A 17,924-nucleotide genomic window follows, 5' to 3' on the forward strand; every position below is an offset into this window, starting at 1 on the left:
TATATGATATCAGATTTTGGAGGTGAGAAGATCATTCACTAATGTCTTGTGCTATCATTTTCTTGAGTAACTCATCATTAAGGAGAAAAGGTCTTCATTGCAAAAGAGTATAATAAGGGTAATATGTTATGTCCATTGTAGAATCTCTTGTAGACAGCTCTGTAAACAGTTGCATGTACACAACAGTCTCACAGTACATTTACCCCCTTATTAAGTTTGTTGTCAATAGTGAATTACAGTCTATAATAACAGTAACGTTTATAAATATCATACTAGGAGAAGAATATAATAGAGGGAAACATACCATGTGGGAAAAATATCTAAAAACAAAGTTGATGTGACTTACCAAACAAAAGCGCTGGCAGGTTGTGTGTGTGTGTGTGTGTGTGTGTGTGTGTGTGTGTGTGTATACCTATCCTTTTTTCCCCCTAAGGTAAGTCTTTCCACTCCCGGGATTGGAATGACTCCATACCCTCTCCCTTAACACCCACATCCTTTCATCTTTCCTTTTCCTTCCCTCTTTCCTGACGAAGCAGCCGCCGGTTGCGAAAGCTCGTAATTCTGTGTGTGTGTTTTGTTCATGTGCCTGTCTGCCGGCCCTTTCCCGCTTGGTAAGTCTTGGAATCTTTGTTTTTAATATATATATATAGCAACAAATGTGTGGTCATTCAGCATGACATGCTTTACTTCAGTGGCTGCTGTGCTACTTTGACCTCCCCCTTCCCATAAATACATGCTCCCACAAGCCCCAGAACCAATTCTCTACAAGCTCCTGCCCCCCCTCCCCCCCTCTTCTACATCTGACCCAATACGTCTCCCCTTCCCCCCTCATAAACAACTCCCCACCACTTACATTTGATTCATTAATCTACATCCATAATGTTCTCTTCAAAGTCTCCCTCTCCTCTCATTCTAATACATTCCACACCCATTTTCTTCCTAAATAATGATTTACTAAAGATATTGGAGTACACTTCAAAAGCTCACATGCTTGCTGACGATACAAGTAAGCTCATAAAAGGCTGAAATGCACCCATACCAGACATAGATAAAAGAATAGTGTAACAGGCTTACAACTGATTCACAGCAAGCAATCCTACTTGTAATGTCACAATATACACTGATGAGCCAAAACATTATGACACGATCCACCATGAGACTGAATGCCATCTGGTTGCATTGTGAGCATACGCCACAGTAACGAAAATATACAAACAGAGTGACCACGCTGGCCACAAATCGGTAAATCCACTAGTATAAGTGACTTTTCCAGAGTGAAGATTGTTATAGCCTGGTACCTGGTAATGTGCATCTTAGAAATGGTGAAGCTGGTCAGCTGTTCATGTGCTTCTGTCCTGAGGACTATCGGAAGTGGCCAAAGGATGGTGAAACCACAAGTAAGCAACAAGGTGTTAATCCTCTGTACCTCATCAGAAAATATGGATGTTGGAGGCTTTCCCAATCTGTAAACTAGGATAGGCACTGATCTATGGTAAATATGATCATAGAGTACAGTGCTGTTGCAGGCAAAAGTGTTTTGGAGCACATCATTCAGCACATATTGTTGAATATGTGGTTCCATGGCAGGCAACCCCTAAGCGTACCTGTGTTGAATTAACATGGTCAATTATGAACATAGTGAAGATCACTGAGATTTGACCATGGACCAATAGAAATGTGTCACCTCACTGGATGAATCACGTTTCTTTGTACATCGGGCTAGTGGTCATATCCAGATATGCCATCATCGAGGCAAACTGCTGTTCAAAATATGCACTGCAAACAGGACGCAGGCCAGTCGGGACAATATTATGTTACGGGGGCATTCACCCAGCCTTCAGGGATACCAATGGTACTAATCGAAGGCACTGTGACAGCTGTTGACTAAGTGAACAGTTTTGTGAACCATCTGCACCCATTCATGCTTGATGTCTTTCCCGATGGAAACTGCATCTTATACTTGTCTATTTCACGTAGGCAGAATCATGCTACAGTGCGTTGAGGTAAGTGATAGTGAACTCGTGTTGATTTTACAATCCGAAACTGATGTAAAACATCTAGGAAGTTATAAATAAATGAAAGAGGTATAATTTTACCAATGGCTAACATTTTAGGATGTTTTTTTGAGTACACAGCTTGAAGGTCTAATGTTGCAACACTCAGTATCATTATCTTCTTAAACTCATTTGTATGAACAAAAAGTTGATGCAAGGGAACACTTATGGGTTGAGTGTCAGCTTCATCAGAGTTCTAATACCTGCCAATGTCATAGAAGAATGGAAATACTGTAACTGCCAAATCCGCGTGTGCGCCTCTTCACAGTTTGCGTGTGAAGTCTGTGCTCGATTTGATCACTAAAAGCCACCTGGACTGCTAGTGCAACAGCAGTTGCGTGCACAGCCTCCTATTAGAACTGACAACTGTAGAGGCCATAGTGCAAGGAACTGCCGGCTACTTGTGTTGTCTGTCATACATACTTTGTCTCTAATGTATTTATGCTATGTCATTTAATAAAGATACAGTGTTCTTGGGTTAGAACAGAAAACAGTTGGCTGTTGCTGTTGGAGTCTTCAGTCTGAAGACTGGTTTGATGCAGCTCTTTCATGTTACTCTATCCTGTGCAGATCTTTTTATGTCTGCGTAACTACTGTAATCTACTGCTTATTGTAATCAAGCTGTGGAGTTCTTCTACAACTGCTACACCTTCCCTCAATTTATAAAATTAAATATTCCTTGAAGCGTCAAAATGTGTCCTATCAGCGAATCCCTTCCTTCAGTAAAGTTGTGCCATAAATTTTCTTTTCTCACCAATTTGATTCAGTACCTCCTCATTAGTTACCCAATCTACACAACCAATCCTCAGCAATCTTCTGTGGCACTGCATTTCGAAAGCTTCTACTGCCTTTTTCTCTGAACTGTTTTTCACCCTCATTTCCCTTCTGTACAAGCCTACATTTCAAGAAAGATGTCCCAACACTAAATTTTATATGGAATTGCCTCTCTATTTCCACCAGCAGCCAAAATAATAAAACTCATTTACTACTTTTACTGTAATATTTCCTAATGCTATTCCCTCGCATTATATGACATAATTCGACAATATCCCATTACGGTTGTTTCTTCTTACTCATTGTAAATCTCTTTTCAAGGCACTGTTCAACTGATCTTCCAAATATGTCACTGTCTCTGGCTATTACACTATCATCAGCAAGCTTTCAGTTCTTGTCCATGAATTCTGACTCTCTTTCCAAACTTCTCCTTCATCTCCTTGACTGCTTGCAATGATGTACCAAACTGTTTTTATTTATCCGTAATATACCACTGCAGCTGTTAGTCATTACTGTTTCTTTTTTCTCCAAATGTCTCTTTAATTTTCTTATAGGTGGCCTCTATGTTTCCCATAGCCATACAGTCCTCTATAGCTTTAGCATTTCACCTCCAGCCATTCCTGCTTTGTCATTTTGCACTTTCTGTCAATCTCATATTTTAGACGTCTTAGTCTATATTCCCTTTCACTTGCTTTGCTTAAATATTTTTTGCTTTTAACAATGAAAGTAAATATCACACAAGTGATTCAATGACTTCTACTGGGCCTTGTCATTTTATCTATTTCACCATATGCTGCCTTCTATTTCAGCTCTCAAATCTCATCTAAAGAGTTATTCAAGGGCTTCTACTGGGACATGACATTTTACCTATTTAACCACCTGCACTTTCAACAACCTCTGGTTCTTTCAACTTACCCTGATCCCATTTCCTTATATTTCTGCAATTTATTCAGTTTTAATCTGCAGTGTATAATGAGTAAATTATGATCAGAGTCTGTATCTGCTCCTGGAATATTTTACAAATTACATGTGATTTCTAGATTTCTGTCTTACCATTACCACTGAAACCTCCTGGTACTATCATGGCTCTTCCACATATAAAACATTCTTTCGCGATTCTTGAACCAAGTGTTACCACTGATTAAATTGTGCTCTTAGCAAAAATGTAAGCAACTCCCCTTTTCATTCATTTCTCCAGTTCATGTTCTCCTGCTACAGAATTCCAGTCAGCCATCACAATTAAATTTCTTTCTCCTTCAAATATTTGAATAATTTCTTTCATCTCAACATGCAATCTTTCAATCTCTCCCTCACCTGTGGAGCAGGTATAAATAGAAACTTGAACTGTTGTGGTGGGTTTTGGCTATGATTATGTGTTCACTATTCTATTTAATAGTTCACCCACATACCTACTTTCTTATTCATTATTAGTCAACTCTTGCATTACCCCTAATTAATTCTGTGTTGATAAACCTATCCTCACTTGCTGGAGAAGTCCTGACCTTCCTGCTACCATTCTTCACTAATTCCCACTGTATCTAACTTCAACCTATCTATTTCTCTTTTTAAATTCTTTAATCTACCTACCCAGTTAAGGGATCTAGCATTCCCAGCACTGAACCATTAAACTGAGTAGAATTTTTATTTGAAAGTATCTAAGAAATACGCTATGTTAATGAATTAGTGCATGAATGAATCTACAATTTTTATCATCACTTTTATCGACAAGACAATGAATTCTGATAATGTAAACACTTTATCTATGACCATTTGTTCTACTCGAGAACTTTGTTGCGATTGCATCAACAAAATGTTGATAAAATATGCAGGTCACTTGAGAAACAGCTTTGTGTGCTGTTGGATATCTTATCACTGAACAAAGGTCATCTTTATTCATACCTCATATGGCAGTTGCAATGTTCTTCAGACTAGTGCTTATGTACAGATGGGTGTCGTCAGCATATAAGCAATAATTAAAAGAATAAAGTACAGATGGAATATTATCGATATACTGTGAGAAAAACAATGGACTAGCTTTGCACCCTGCAGGACTCCAGAGAGCAAATGTATCCATAATAACTTAACTGATCCACAGATGATGCTTAGCATTCTGTGTCTGAGATAAGCTGTTGTACCACAATGTTCCATTGTTTAAGAAATTCCACTGTTTCATTTTTATAAAATATCAAAAATCTTGCTGAAATCATGCAATGTTAAAATGATTGCTTGATGACTGTCCATGGCACTTTTGTTGACATCAATCACTTTGATTAAGGCAGTAGCTATGCTGTAGTGTTTTCGGAAGCCTGACTGATATTTATTGAGGATGTTTTTAAGTTTTAAGATACTACATCAGTTGTTCATAAACATCATACTCCACAGCTTTAGCTTCTTATGGGTAATATGTTGAGTAGGCTGGTAATTTTGGATGATCTCTCCTGGGTGATCACTGTGAGAAATGGAATTATAATACTGACAATGGTTTCAATCACATCTATGCTCACACTGTCTTTAGTTACTGTCTCAGACGAAATTCTGATTGCTTTCTGTACTGTGTGAGAATGTTTCATGAAAAACACTTCTTTTTGCAAAGAGGCTATCTTGTGCCAGATAATTTCATAGCATCTTGAGAGCAGACTATATTGAGAAAAAGTTGTTTCATTTATTTCCACAGGCTTGAAAAATACCATCAGATTTTCCTTTGTGTAGCATATAATAGGTTGGATCCAGATGAATAATACTCATATTGTTAAAGTGGAATCATCTCCTAAAATTCTCCGTAGTGCCAAAATTTAACCACCTGTCTGTATTTGTGTGTCCCAGTTACACATTTGTACTATGACACTAGTGAAGGCAAGGTTGAGTGAATGATATGTGCTAATTCTGAGTGGTTTACAGATAACTCTATTTCAAAATTTACTATTAGATCTATTTATTTCAAGAAACAGAAACTCAGCCTTTCTTTCACTATTTACATCAGACATACTTTTATCTTCTGCTTCATAACAGAATGAACATATATGCAGACATCACCCTCATGACAAGATAGGGAAGTGAATGTAACTCTTTCCATTTGCTTATGGCTTATAATTTATAATGGCTGCATGTGACAGAAGACACATCTTCTACAACAGGTTGTTTCAGCTCGTGAGCTCTTTGCTGAGCTGTGGAGTGCCACTGTTGGGCAGAGCATTGTTGCTCACTGTGAACAATCAAATGGGCCAGCGGCACGTGGCACAGCAGGTAGTACAACGAGCCCTATCTACCGCATCGTACATGATACCTAATCTCATTTTCTTATCTGATATGGCATATTAACATGCTACCTCAGAGAAATATGAAATTCAGGGGAAAAAATGAGAAACAGCTGTTTTAAAACAAATTGCACACTGGACATCTGAAATTTGACATTTTCTTTTCATGACAAGAGTGGAAATACTGGGTGTCAAAGTATTCATAGCATTAATGCAAAGGATGGTTTAATAGTTGCATACTGACGAAAAGACTGTTCCTTTGTTTGTGTTCTTCTCATTGCTGAGAAAAGCTGCTCACAAGAATATGTCGATCCAAACCTGCACATGATCTGAGCGACATTTTTGTAGAGCTGGGAAATTTTCTGCTGTAATGAACAATACCATTGTGACAAATTCACGTGTTACAGTATCTGTATTTAAGCATAGCTGAATTATGCAAATTAATAACTTCCAAATTGTGTGTTGATGGCAAATCATTGGGTGAAATCGAGAAAAGAGTGCTGAACAATTTAATTTCCATTTTCAAAATGGTGAGCTCTCAAAATCTCATTTCAAAAGGCATGAAGAAATGTTCTATCCTGACTTGGTAATCACCAAAGCTGGCATCTTCAGGTTAAGAAGCCACATGATTGAGGAAAGTTGAAATTCCATTACTCATTAGCGCCTAGTACAAACTTAACATTTCCATGAACACTCTGATTTTGTTGCACATGTAAGATGTTAGCTGCTCTTTGTCCTGTAATGACAGATTTAAATTATTCAGATGCATAATTATGTCAGCTAGGAACATTATGATTGACATGCATTTTAAATCTTTCAGACAACACATTTATTCCCCTTTTGTTTTGAGGAAGAGATATATTCCCTCACAAATTGCAAAGAAAACATCAAGAACTGTGCTGCAGCAAGATATCCCATACTCTGTTTCCATATCTTTCAAGAATCCTTTGAATTGGCAGTGATTTACACTGTGATTCCACATGCTTTACATGTAGAGGGGAGGCCGTTGACGTACTCTGGCTGTTTTTCGGTGGTATCTGCCAAATGGCGCGGTCAGTAGCTGCACTGGCGTTTCACAGGCTTCTGTGATCACATCTGTGGTCAGTGAAAGTCTGGCATTCCTAACGGGGTTAATCCTAGCTGGGAAACAGACAGAGATGGAGGTGGACACAAGCGCGAGGGGACACCTGACGCGGAAACAACCTCAAGGAAGCGCCTCGAGGCATCTTCTGAGAAAATTTCTGCTAAGATGCCTCCCATCCCAAGAAGCAAGGTGCCTAAGGTGTGCACAAAGAAAAGTCCTCTGGCCATGGGCACCAAGGCTCCCACCAAGGGTGACCTCCCCACCGAGGACGGTTTCCAAGTGCAGAGCAGGAAGCACACTACCAGGGCAGTGACGATCACACAGGCACAGCCATTACCAACTGCAAACAGATACGTCACATTCACTGACGCACCAACTGATGATAACAACCAAAGATGACTGAAAATCCTCTCCTCTGATTGTTATACAATTGTCCAGCAATTTTAAGAGCTTTCAGCACCTCTTAAATAACACAGTCTAGTCTATCTTTTGTCACGATAAGAACAGCGGGTCGGGACACTTTTAAGGTTGCTGTGAAGTCGTGAGAGGATTATGGTGTGGTTACAGGTGTGGCTAAGACCCATGGTCTGGCCTACTATACCCATTCATCTGACCCACTCAAGCTGCTCAATGTAGTGTTCCAGAAACTACCTTCCCAAATGGACCCAGCCCACCTCAAAGAGGAGATTGAAGGACTAGGTTTCGGCGTCAGAGTGGTCTCTCGCATGAAAATGCCGTGCACCAATAAACAGACCCCGCTGTTTATGGTTATATTGATTGGCAGCATAGAAAATAGGAAAGTATTCCAGCTCAAAAACATCACACACTGCTGGAAAATAAGTTGAAAAGTTTCGTGGCAAGGGCCACAGGACCATAATGTTTTTGGTGCCAAGGCCTCAATCATGTACCTAAGTTCTGCACTATGCTGCAAAAATGCATAAAATGTGATGGGCCACATGAACGTCATGAGTGCAAAGCAAAGCCACAGAAAATGTGCCAGTGCTGCAACTGCACATTTCTGGCTGTCGCGGGTGTAACACTTTCCAAAAGGCAGACGTTGAGCAGCGCACCAATAACGCACTGACCAGGTAAGTTACTCCTGGCCTTAGTTGTAATAATGTCGTGATGAGAAAGAGAGTAACCCCCCCCCCCCCCCCCCCCCCCCCCTCAATCGCTGATCAGGCAGTCTCGGCGCATCTTTTCATATCGAAAAGTGTGCAAATGGTCACTGCATTGCTCTCACACTGACACAAATCATGCTGGCCAGTGCGCTGAAATGAATGCCGCAAATACCTCCGATAAGGAAGTAGTTAGCAGGCGCAGACCGAATAGGGTATGCTCAGCTGCCTCCACTGCTACTGAAATCCCTAGCGGGTGCGAACTGAAAACGGAATGCCTGCCTGCCCAAACAAGCCATGGTAGACATTCACAGTAATGGACCAGAAAGGGAAGGCTCTGCAAGGTTCGCAGAAGAGCTTCTGTAAAGTTTGGAAGGTAGGAGACGAGGTACTGGCAGAAGTAAAGCTGTGAGTACCGGGCGTGAGTCGTGCTTCGGTAGCTCAGTTGGTAGAGCACTTGCCCGCGAAAGGCAAAGGTCCCGAGTTCGAGTCTCGGTCGGGCACACAGTTTTAATCTGCCAGGAAGTTTCATATCAGCGCACAGTCCGCTGCAGAGTGAAAATCTCATTCTGGAAGAAGTCAATTGTTTATGTGAGAAGTGTGTATTTTGTTCTATGTGGATGATCAAACATACCGACAGTTGTTGAAGAGTATTCTTCGAGTACCTCAGTATTTCACAAAGAGAGAGAGTCTTATATATTCCTTTAACTAGCATCATTCTCCGGAGAAGAAGTTTTTAGAGATTGACATAACCAGCTATCCAGAGAAGAAGATCAGCTGTGCATACCAAGTAAGTCAACTCATGTAAGAGAAGTGGCGAGTTTGCACATACACTTCAAACACTCTTAGTCATCAAGAATGTTAGAGTACCTCTCGATAGGCACCTCACTTGGAAGCTGCATATCTGTGAGGTCTGGGGGAAAGCGCATGCACATCTGAAGACACTATATCCCTACTAACCCAGAATCAACGCTTCCTCCACACTGACGCATTACGCTGTATCTGGCACTGATCTGACCAGTGCTAGAATATGCACCTTCAGTGTGGGGGAACACAGTCGATACAAACATTTGTCGACTCCACAGGGTGGAAGGGAGAGCTCTGTGACTCACCTTGCGCTTAACTGGAAGACCACCCGACCAGGGCCTGGGGTGAGGGAACAGGGATCCCCAAGATAAGGGATCACGCAAAACTGACTGCCCGATGGTTCTATATAGCATCACGGCAGTCTGACAATCAGCTAATTTCAAGTCTGGGAAACCAGAAGGACAGATGATGGACCACCAGGTGGCCCAACCTGCTTCGGCAGTGAGACAGGCAGGATACAAATGTGTCCATGCTCCAGATACAAAGAGGCCAAACAGAACAGTTAGGTCATTATAAACATATAAGAGGGAACACAGGAGCAGTTACAAAGAACTTAGACAGTAATAAATTAATATAAAAAAGGGGAAAAAAAGAAAAGAAAAAGGTTCCCAGCATCATGCCATCAGTGCAGCCAAGCTCTCTGTGCATCACCCTTGCTAGGTGAAGGTTCAACTCACAGTCTTGGGCAGTTACATGTCATAAAATGAAATAGCATGTGATAGGACTTTAGGACTCTACCTACACTTGTATTCTTCAGTTAAAGTTCTCACTTGATTTTCTAATTCTGGTGCTCATCTCATCACTGTTGTACATAATGGTGTGTTGTTTGTTGTTGTCAATAAAAAACTGCAGCTACAAGATGTAGGGCCACATATAAAAGCAGCCATGTTATTAAAAACAGCGCTGCAATTACTGCAAAATGTGTGGGGTGAATGGCTGCTTAAGCACTTGTGTAATCTTGTCTTTGCAACCCCTACGAGAGTGACACATAACAGATTATGGTATACTCATTGACTCACCATTTAAAGAGGTTCTTGAAGTCTTTAAATTAGGATTTCTTGGACGAGTTTGTGTCTGTAAATGATTTATGGAAATCAAGAAATACTGCATCTACCTCACTGCTTTGATTCATGGAAGGAAAGTGTAGAGCGGTGGACTGCCTGGCATGAATATGAGGAGTCCAGTATACACTTCCAATCTGTTACTGCCAAGTACTGGGAATGATACTGGTTCACGATCTTCTTCCCTACATCTCGTGATACCTGTGCGGCAGCCTCATTCACATCACCCCATGTCTTACAGGCACACTCATTGTTCCGTGATGTGTGTCATCAGTCAACAAGACTAGTCTTGTCTGACACACATTAACCCACGTTTCATCAATCCACATTATATTCTCTAGACGTACAATCAGCACCTCTGGGTACACTGTTAGCATCGCTGAGCCGCAATGTCTGCCATTCCATTAATACTTTTTTCTTAAACGAAGAAGGGACTTGTTCCATTACTTGTAAACAAATCACTTTCCAACACTGAAACAATCAACATTTTACATCTAAATCTACATCACCTACATCTACACTCTGCAAACTACAATGAGGTGCATGGCAGATGGTACATCCTACTGTACCAGTTATTAAGGTTTCTTCCAGTCCCATTGTGTTGTGGATCATGGGAAGAATGATTGATTGAATGCCTCAGTGGTTGCTGTAATTAGTCTTATCTTATTCTCACAATCCCTATGTGAGCGACACAGCGAATGTTGTAGTGTATTCCTAAAGTCACCATTTAAAGCCACTTCTTGAAACTTTGTTAATAGAACTTCTCAGGACAGTTTACATCTATCTTAAAGAGCCTCCTAGTTCAGTATCTCTGTGACACTCTCCCATGGATTAAACAAACCTGTGACCATTCATGCTCCCCTCCTCAGTATATGTTAAATATCCCCTGTTCGCCCTATTTTGTACGGGTCCCACACACGAGTAATAGTCCATGATAGTTCGCATAAGTGATTTAGAAAGAATCTCCTTTGTAGACTGATTGCACTTCCCCAGTATGCTATCAATAAACTGAAGTTTACCACCTGCATTACCTACAACGAACCTATGTGATCATTCCATTTCATACCCCTAGAAAGTGTTACACACAGGTATTTGTGTGAGGTGGCTGATTCCAGTAGTGGCTAACTGGTGTTATAGTCACGGGATACTACACTTTTACATTTGGTCAAGTGCACAATTTTACACTTAAGAATGTTGAGAGGAAGTTGCCAATCTTTGCACCACTTCGAAATCTTATCAAGATCTGACTGAATATTTATGCTACTTCTTCCAGAGAGTACTCGAATGTAGGTAACGCCATCATCTGCAAAAAGTCTGAGGTTACTATTAATATTGTCCATACGGTCATTAACATACAGCATGAACAGCAAGGGTCCCAACATGCTTTCCTGAGGCACACCCAAAGTTTCTTTTACATCCAATGATGACATCGAAACTAACATACTGTGTCCTCCCTACCAAATGTCCTCAATCCAGTCACAAATTTTACTTAGTACCCCATATGAGTGTACTTTTGGCAATAAGGATACGTGTGGTACTGAGTCAAATGCTTTTCGGAAATCACGAAATATTGCATCGACCTGATTGCCTTGATCCAAAGCTTTCAGTATGTCATGACAGAAAAGTGCAAGTTGGGTTTCACATGATCAATGTTTTCAGAATCCGTGCTGACTGGCATTGAGGAGGTCATTCTGTTCAAGATACCTCATTATGTTTGAGCTCAGAATATCTTTTAAGATTTTACCACAAACAGATGTCAAGGATATAGGTTGGCAGTTTTGTAAATCACTTCTACTACTCTTCTTGTAGACATGTGTGACTTGCACTTCTCTCCTCGAACTGGGCATGGTTTCTTATTTGAGGGATCTATGACAGATTATAGTTAAAAGAGGGGCCAACGCAGCTACAAATTCAGTGTAGAATATGACATGAATTCCATCGGGCCCTGGAGCTTTGATCACTTTTAACAATTTCAGTTGTTTTTCAACACCACTGACACTAATACTTATTTCATTCATCTTTTCAGTGATATGAAGATCAAATTGGGCAATTCTCTGGGTTCTTCTAAATAAGGAACATCAGAAAACAGGGTTAAGCATTTCAGCTTTAGCTTTGCTACCCTCGATTTCAGTGCCTGTCTCATTCACTAGGGACTGGACACTAACTTTGCTATCACTAACAGCCTTCACATACAACCAGAATTTCTTTGGGTTCTGCTAAAGTAGTCATTTAAGGCATCACACATTGCTATCTTGCAGGCAAATGTGTTTCACTCAGCATTTACATCTACATGGATACTCTGCACATCACACATAAGTGCCTGGCAGAGGGTTCATTGTACTGCCCTCACAATAATTCTATATTATTCCAATCTTGAACAGCACGCGGAAAAAATGAACACCTACATATTTCCATGGGAGCTCTGATTTCCCTTATTTTGTTAAGATGATCGTTTCTCCCTATGTAAGTCGGTATCAACAAAATATTTTCGCATTCAGAGCAGAAAGTTGGTGATTGAAATTTCGTGTTTTAAATATGTCCACTCCAAATCCTGTATCAAGCCAGTGACTCTCTCTCCCCATTTCTCAATAATACAAGATGTGCTGCTCTTCTTTAAACTTTCTTGATGCACTTCGTTAATCCTATCTGGTAAAGATCCCACAATGTGCAGCAGTACTCCAAAAGATGACAGACAAGCACAATGTAGGCAGTCTCTTTAGTAAATCTGTTGCATCTTCTATGTGTTCGGCCAATGAAATGCAGTTTTTGGTTCACCTTTCCACAAGATTTTCTGTGTCTTCTTTCCAATTTAAGTTGTTCATAATTGTAATTCTTAGTTATTTAGTTGAATTGACAGCCTTTAGATTTGACTGATTCATTGTGTAACCAAAGTGTAACAGATTCCTTTTTAACACTCATGGATGACGTCACACTTTTCATTGTTTAAGGTCAATTGCCAATTTTTGTACCATACAGATATCTTTTCTAAATCATTTTGCAATTTGTATTGATCTTCTGATGACTTTACTAAATAATAAACAACAACATCATCTGCAAACAACCTACGACGGCTGTTGAGATTGTCTCTTAAATCTTTTATATAGATAAGGAACAGAAGAGGGCTTATAACACTACCTTGGGGAACATTGGAAATAACTTTTTTTTACTTGATGAGTTTCCCAATTACTACGTATTGCACTATCTCTCTGACAGGAAATCACGAATCCAGTCACATAACGGAGATGATATTCCATAAGCATGCAACTTGACTACAAGCAACTTGGGAGGTACAGTGCCAAAAGCCTTCTGCAAGTCTAGAAAGATGGGATAAATTTAAAATCCCTTGTCAATAGTATCCAACACTCCGTGTGAGTAAATAGTTATTTATGTTTCACAAGAACAATGTTTTATAAATCTGTGTTGTCAATAGACTGTTCTCTTCAGGGTAGTTCACAATGTTCGAACACAATGTATGTTCCAAAATCCTGCTGCAAATCAACATTAATGATATGGGCCTGTAATTTAGTGGATAACTCTATTGCCTTTCTTGAATATTGGTGTGACCTGTGCAACTTTCCTGTCCTTGGGTACAGATCTTTCGTCGAGCGGGCAGTTGTACATGGCTGTTAAGTATGGAGCTATGGCATCAGCATACTTTGAAAGGAACATAACTGGTATACAGTCTGGACCAGAAGGCTTGCTTTTATTATGTGATTTAAGTTGCTTCATTACTCTGAAGATATCTACTTCCAAGTTTCTCATGTTGGCAGCTGTTATTGATTCAGATTCTGCAATATTTACTTCGTCTTCTTTGGTGAAGGCTGTGTTTAGTAACTCTTGTTTTCGCAGTGCTGTCACAGACAGTATTTCCATTGGTATTGCGTGGATAAGGCATTGATTTGGTCTTGCCACTATCACACTTTACATTGACCAGAACCTCTTTGATTTTCTGACAGGTATCGAGACAAAACTCACTATGTGGAAACTATTATAAGCTTCTCACATTGAAGTCTGCACTAAATTCCAAGCTTCTGTACAAGACTGCCAACCTTAGAGGTTCTGCATTTGTTTTAAATTGGCATGCTTTCTTCATTGTTTCTGCAACAGCATTCTGACTCGTTTTGTGTACCATGGGGGATCAGGTCTGTTGTATAAATCTCTCAATTGCTGTCAATACTATTTCTTTGAATTCAAACTACATCTGGTTTATACTTACACATTCACTGTTAATTTGGAAGGAGTGGAGAATGTATGTCAGGAAGGGATCAAGTGAATTTTCATCTGCTTTTTGGAATAGGTATATTTTTGTTTATTTTTAGAGGATTTGGGAGTTACAATATTCAGGCTAGCCATGATAACCCTGTGTTCACTAACCCCTGAATCTGTTTTGATGCTCATTATTAGTTCAGGACTATTTGTTGCTAAGAGGTCAAATGTGTTTTCACAACAGTTTGGAAGTGGACTCATAAACTAAAAACTAAAGAGAATGCATTTAGCACAATGTTGGATGATGTTCTGTGCGTACCTCCAGATTTAAACTTGTATTTTCACCAACATATAGAAGGAAAACTGAAGTCACCACCAACAACAACTGTATGAGTTAGTTACATTTTTGAAATTAAACTCAAGTTTTCTTCGAACTTCTGGGACTGATGGCCCTAGTAGTTTGGTCCCTTCAATCCCACAAACCAACCAACCTTTTCTTCGAACCTTTCAGCAATTGTACCATCCGATTTGGGAGGTTAGTAATAGGATGCAATTACTATTTTATTCCAGTTGCCAAGGATGACCTGTACCCATACTAACTTACAGGAACTACCTACTTCAATTTCACCAGATAAACTGTGTCTAAAACCAACAAAAATTCTACTGCCAAATGTATTTAGCCTATCCTTTCTGAACACTGTTAGGTCCTTTGCAAAAATTTCGACTGAACTCTCCGGCTTTAGCCAGCTTTCAGTGCCTATAATGATTTACGCATTAGTGCTTCCTACAAACGCTTGGAGCTCTGGTACCTTCCCAACGCAACTATGACAATTTACTGCTGTTACACTGATGGTTTCTGGATCTACATTCTTCCTGTGTTCAACCTGCACTCTTAGAGTGAAGTCCTTTTTGTGTTTCCTGGAGACCATCTACCTTAAAAAACTGCCCAGTCCACATCACGCAGTCCCTGCTACCCATGTAGCTGCCTCCTGTAGTGGTTTCCCAACCTATTTAGCAGAACCTAAAACTGAACCAACTACAAGTTGAGGAACCTGCAGCCTACACAACTGCAGAACCATATGAGCCTTAGAACCATATGAGCCTCTGATTCAGACCCTCCACTCGGCCCTGTACCAGAGATCTGCAATTGGCCCTATTGACTATCCTGCAGAAGGTGAGTTCTGCTTTCACCTCGCAAGTAAGATTAGCAGCCTTTACTTTTGTATACGGCCTGGAGGGCTGCCTGTGGATCTGCTCCTGTAAACTGAAGGATAGGCCGAATGTAGGAAGTGAGTAGGAGCAGGAAAAGGTGAAATGCTTCGGTACTGCGTATAGGTTATAGCTCTCTTACTGGTGTATGAACATATACAATTGATAATACTCAACTTTGTCCGAGATGAGGATGAAGGTGCGATGCTGTACACCAATCAAGTTACAATGGCAAAATCTATAGTGGCTTGCCTACTGTGAAACAGAAACAATGTTTCTTGGTCGTCTACTCAGAATGTGGCGCTGCTTTCCACAATCTCAAATCTGCTTTGTTGAGTGAAAGCTGTTTGATTCCTTTCGATCCCTCCAAACCAGTTGTTTTGGCTGTCAATGCATCTTCTCACAGCATCAGAGCGGTTCTCTCACACCACATTCATTCTGTTGCTCGCCCGATCACTTTTGTGTCTAAGTTGCTCAATTCTGCCCAGCAAAACTATTCTCAAATTGAGAAAGAAGCTTTAGCTATTGTATATGGAGTGACAGTTTCATGTTTCTTTGTACACTCACAAGTTCTATTTGTTCACTGACCATAAGCCTTTGATGTCGTTGTTCCACCAGTCAAAGCCAGTTCTGACCTGTACTGCACAAAAGTTGCAACGTTGGTATTTGTTTTGTCTAACTACAGTTACATTTTGTTTCGGCTTACGGCCCAGCATGGAAATGCCAATGCTTTGTCTCGTCTACCTATCGGTCCTGACGATGTGTTTGATTCTTCCGAGTTGTCCTGCATGTTTATTGATTTGCAAGATAAGGAATTAGATGAAGGTTTTCCAGCAGATTTTCGTTGCATTGCTTCCATGGCACCTGCCGATGCTTCTTTGCAGATTCTTTTGCAGTATATTCGTACTCAATGGCCTCCATCTGCTACCCAGATTAGTGATCTCCTTGTACGGCATTCCTTTGCGAAACATCACAACTTGTCTGTACACCACGGTGTTATCTTGTTGCAAGCTGACAATGATGTCTCGTGTGGATGTACCTCATTCGTTGCAGTCGGAAATCCTCTGATTACTGCACGCTGGTCATTGGGGTATAGTGCAGAAGAAGCAATTAGCGTGCCGTCACTGCACTTGGGTTGGCATTGATAAACAAACTGAGAATTTGCTTGCTAACTGTCGCTCTTGAGCAGAGCATCAATTTGCTCCCCGCCAGTGTGGCTGACTCCTACTGTGTCTTGGCAGCACATTCAAATCGATTTTGCAGGTCCTTTCTGGGACAACTGCTGGTTGATAGGTATTGATGCATATAGCAACTTTCCTTTTGTTGTACCTATGTCTTCTACCACACCTGCCAGTACTATTCAGGCTTTGACATCTATTTTCTGCGTTGAGTTCTTTCCTGAAGTTACTGTCTCTGACAATGGCCCCCAATTTGTGACTTCAGAATATGAAGCGTTCTGTGCTGCTAATGGCATTCAGCATCTGACCTCAGCCTCGTTCCACCCTCAGTCGAACGCTGAGCCGAATGCTTTCTGTGTACATTTAAGTCGCAGATAAGAAAGTTGCGCACCATGCACTCTCGCAAGTGCACACTATGGACTTTCCTTGCTTCAAATCGTTCCCAGCCACGCGGCACCTGTTCCCCAGTGGAACTGCTACACGGTCGCTCCTGCAGCTATTACACCCGCTACCATGCGCTCCTGCTGTTTCGCCTCGTTGTGGCTTGGCGACACATAATTTCGTGTCCTATCACGTTTTCTCTGGCAGGCAGCGCTGCTAGCAGGGGCACATTCTTCGCCAGCTTGGCCACGCCTTATTTGTCATTTCTGGTCCCTCCGGCACTGTCAAGTGACACCAGAACCAGATCTGTTTGTGCCATCCTCGGTTTTCTGCCACTGGTTGTTTTTCGGCAGAATTGGAGGCTTCGTGGCTTCCGCTGCCTCAGCCCATTACTCCACCGAAGGTGCCTCCACCACTCGCAGCTCCGCTGCAGATGCACCTGCTGACGCTGCCACTGCCGGTAAAGTCACCTGCACTGGACAGATGCCTCTCGCCGCTGCCATGGCCTCACCTCTGGCCACCGCCATCACTGCCGCTGTGTTCCTCCGCAGGGCCGGAACCGATGGACGCTGAGGCTGCCGTCACACCACCACTGCTGCCGCCCATGGAGATTGTTGCTCTGCCTCCTCATCCGAGCATATCCTGTGGTGGTGCGTGGCCTGAGCAGGTTTTCCACGGGGTGTTTTCCTCGCCCCCTCGCAAGCAATTTGGGGTTACAGGTGGGCAGCACACCCTGGC

The 17,924-nt window shown here is 41.3% G+C and overlaps 1 protein-coding gene across 3 annotated transcripts in view; it reads right to left on the bottom strand.

Annotated features, from left to right (window-relative positions):
- LOC126278540 (intraflagellar transport protein 57 homolog) overlaps positions 1-17,924 on the bottom strand; it is a 159,876-nt gene that overhangs the window by 38,681 nt on the left and 103,271 nt on the right. The gene's annotated exons all lie outside the window — the stretch shown is intronic.

The sequence above is a fragment of the Schistocerca gregaria genome, chromosome 6 (assembly GCF_023897955.1).
Source record: "Schistocerca gregaria isolate iqSchGreg1 chromosome 6, iqSchGreg1.2, whole genome shotgun sequence".
Taxonomy (NCBI): domain Eukaryota; kingdom Metazoa; phylum Arthropoda; class Insecta; order Orthoptera; family Acrididae; genus Schistocerca; species Schistocerca gregaria.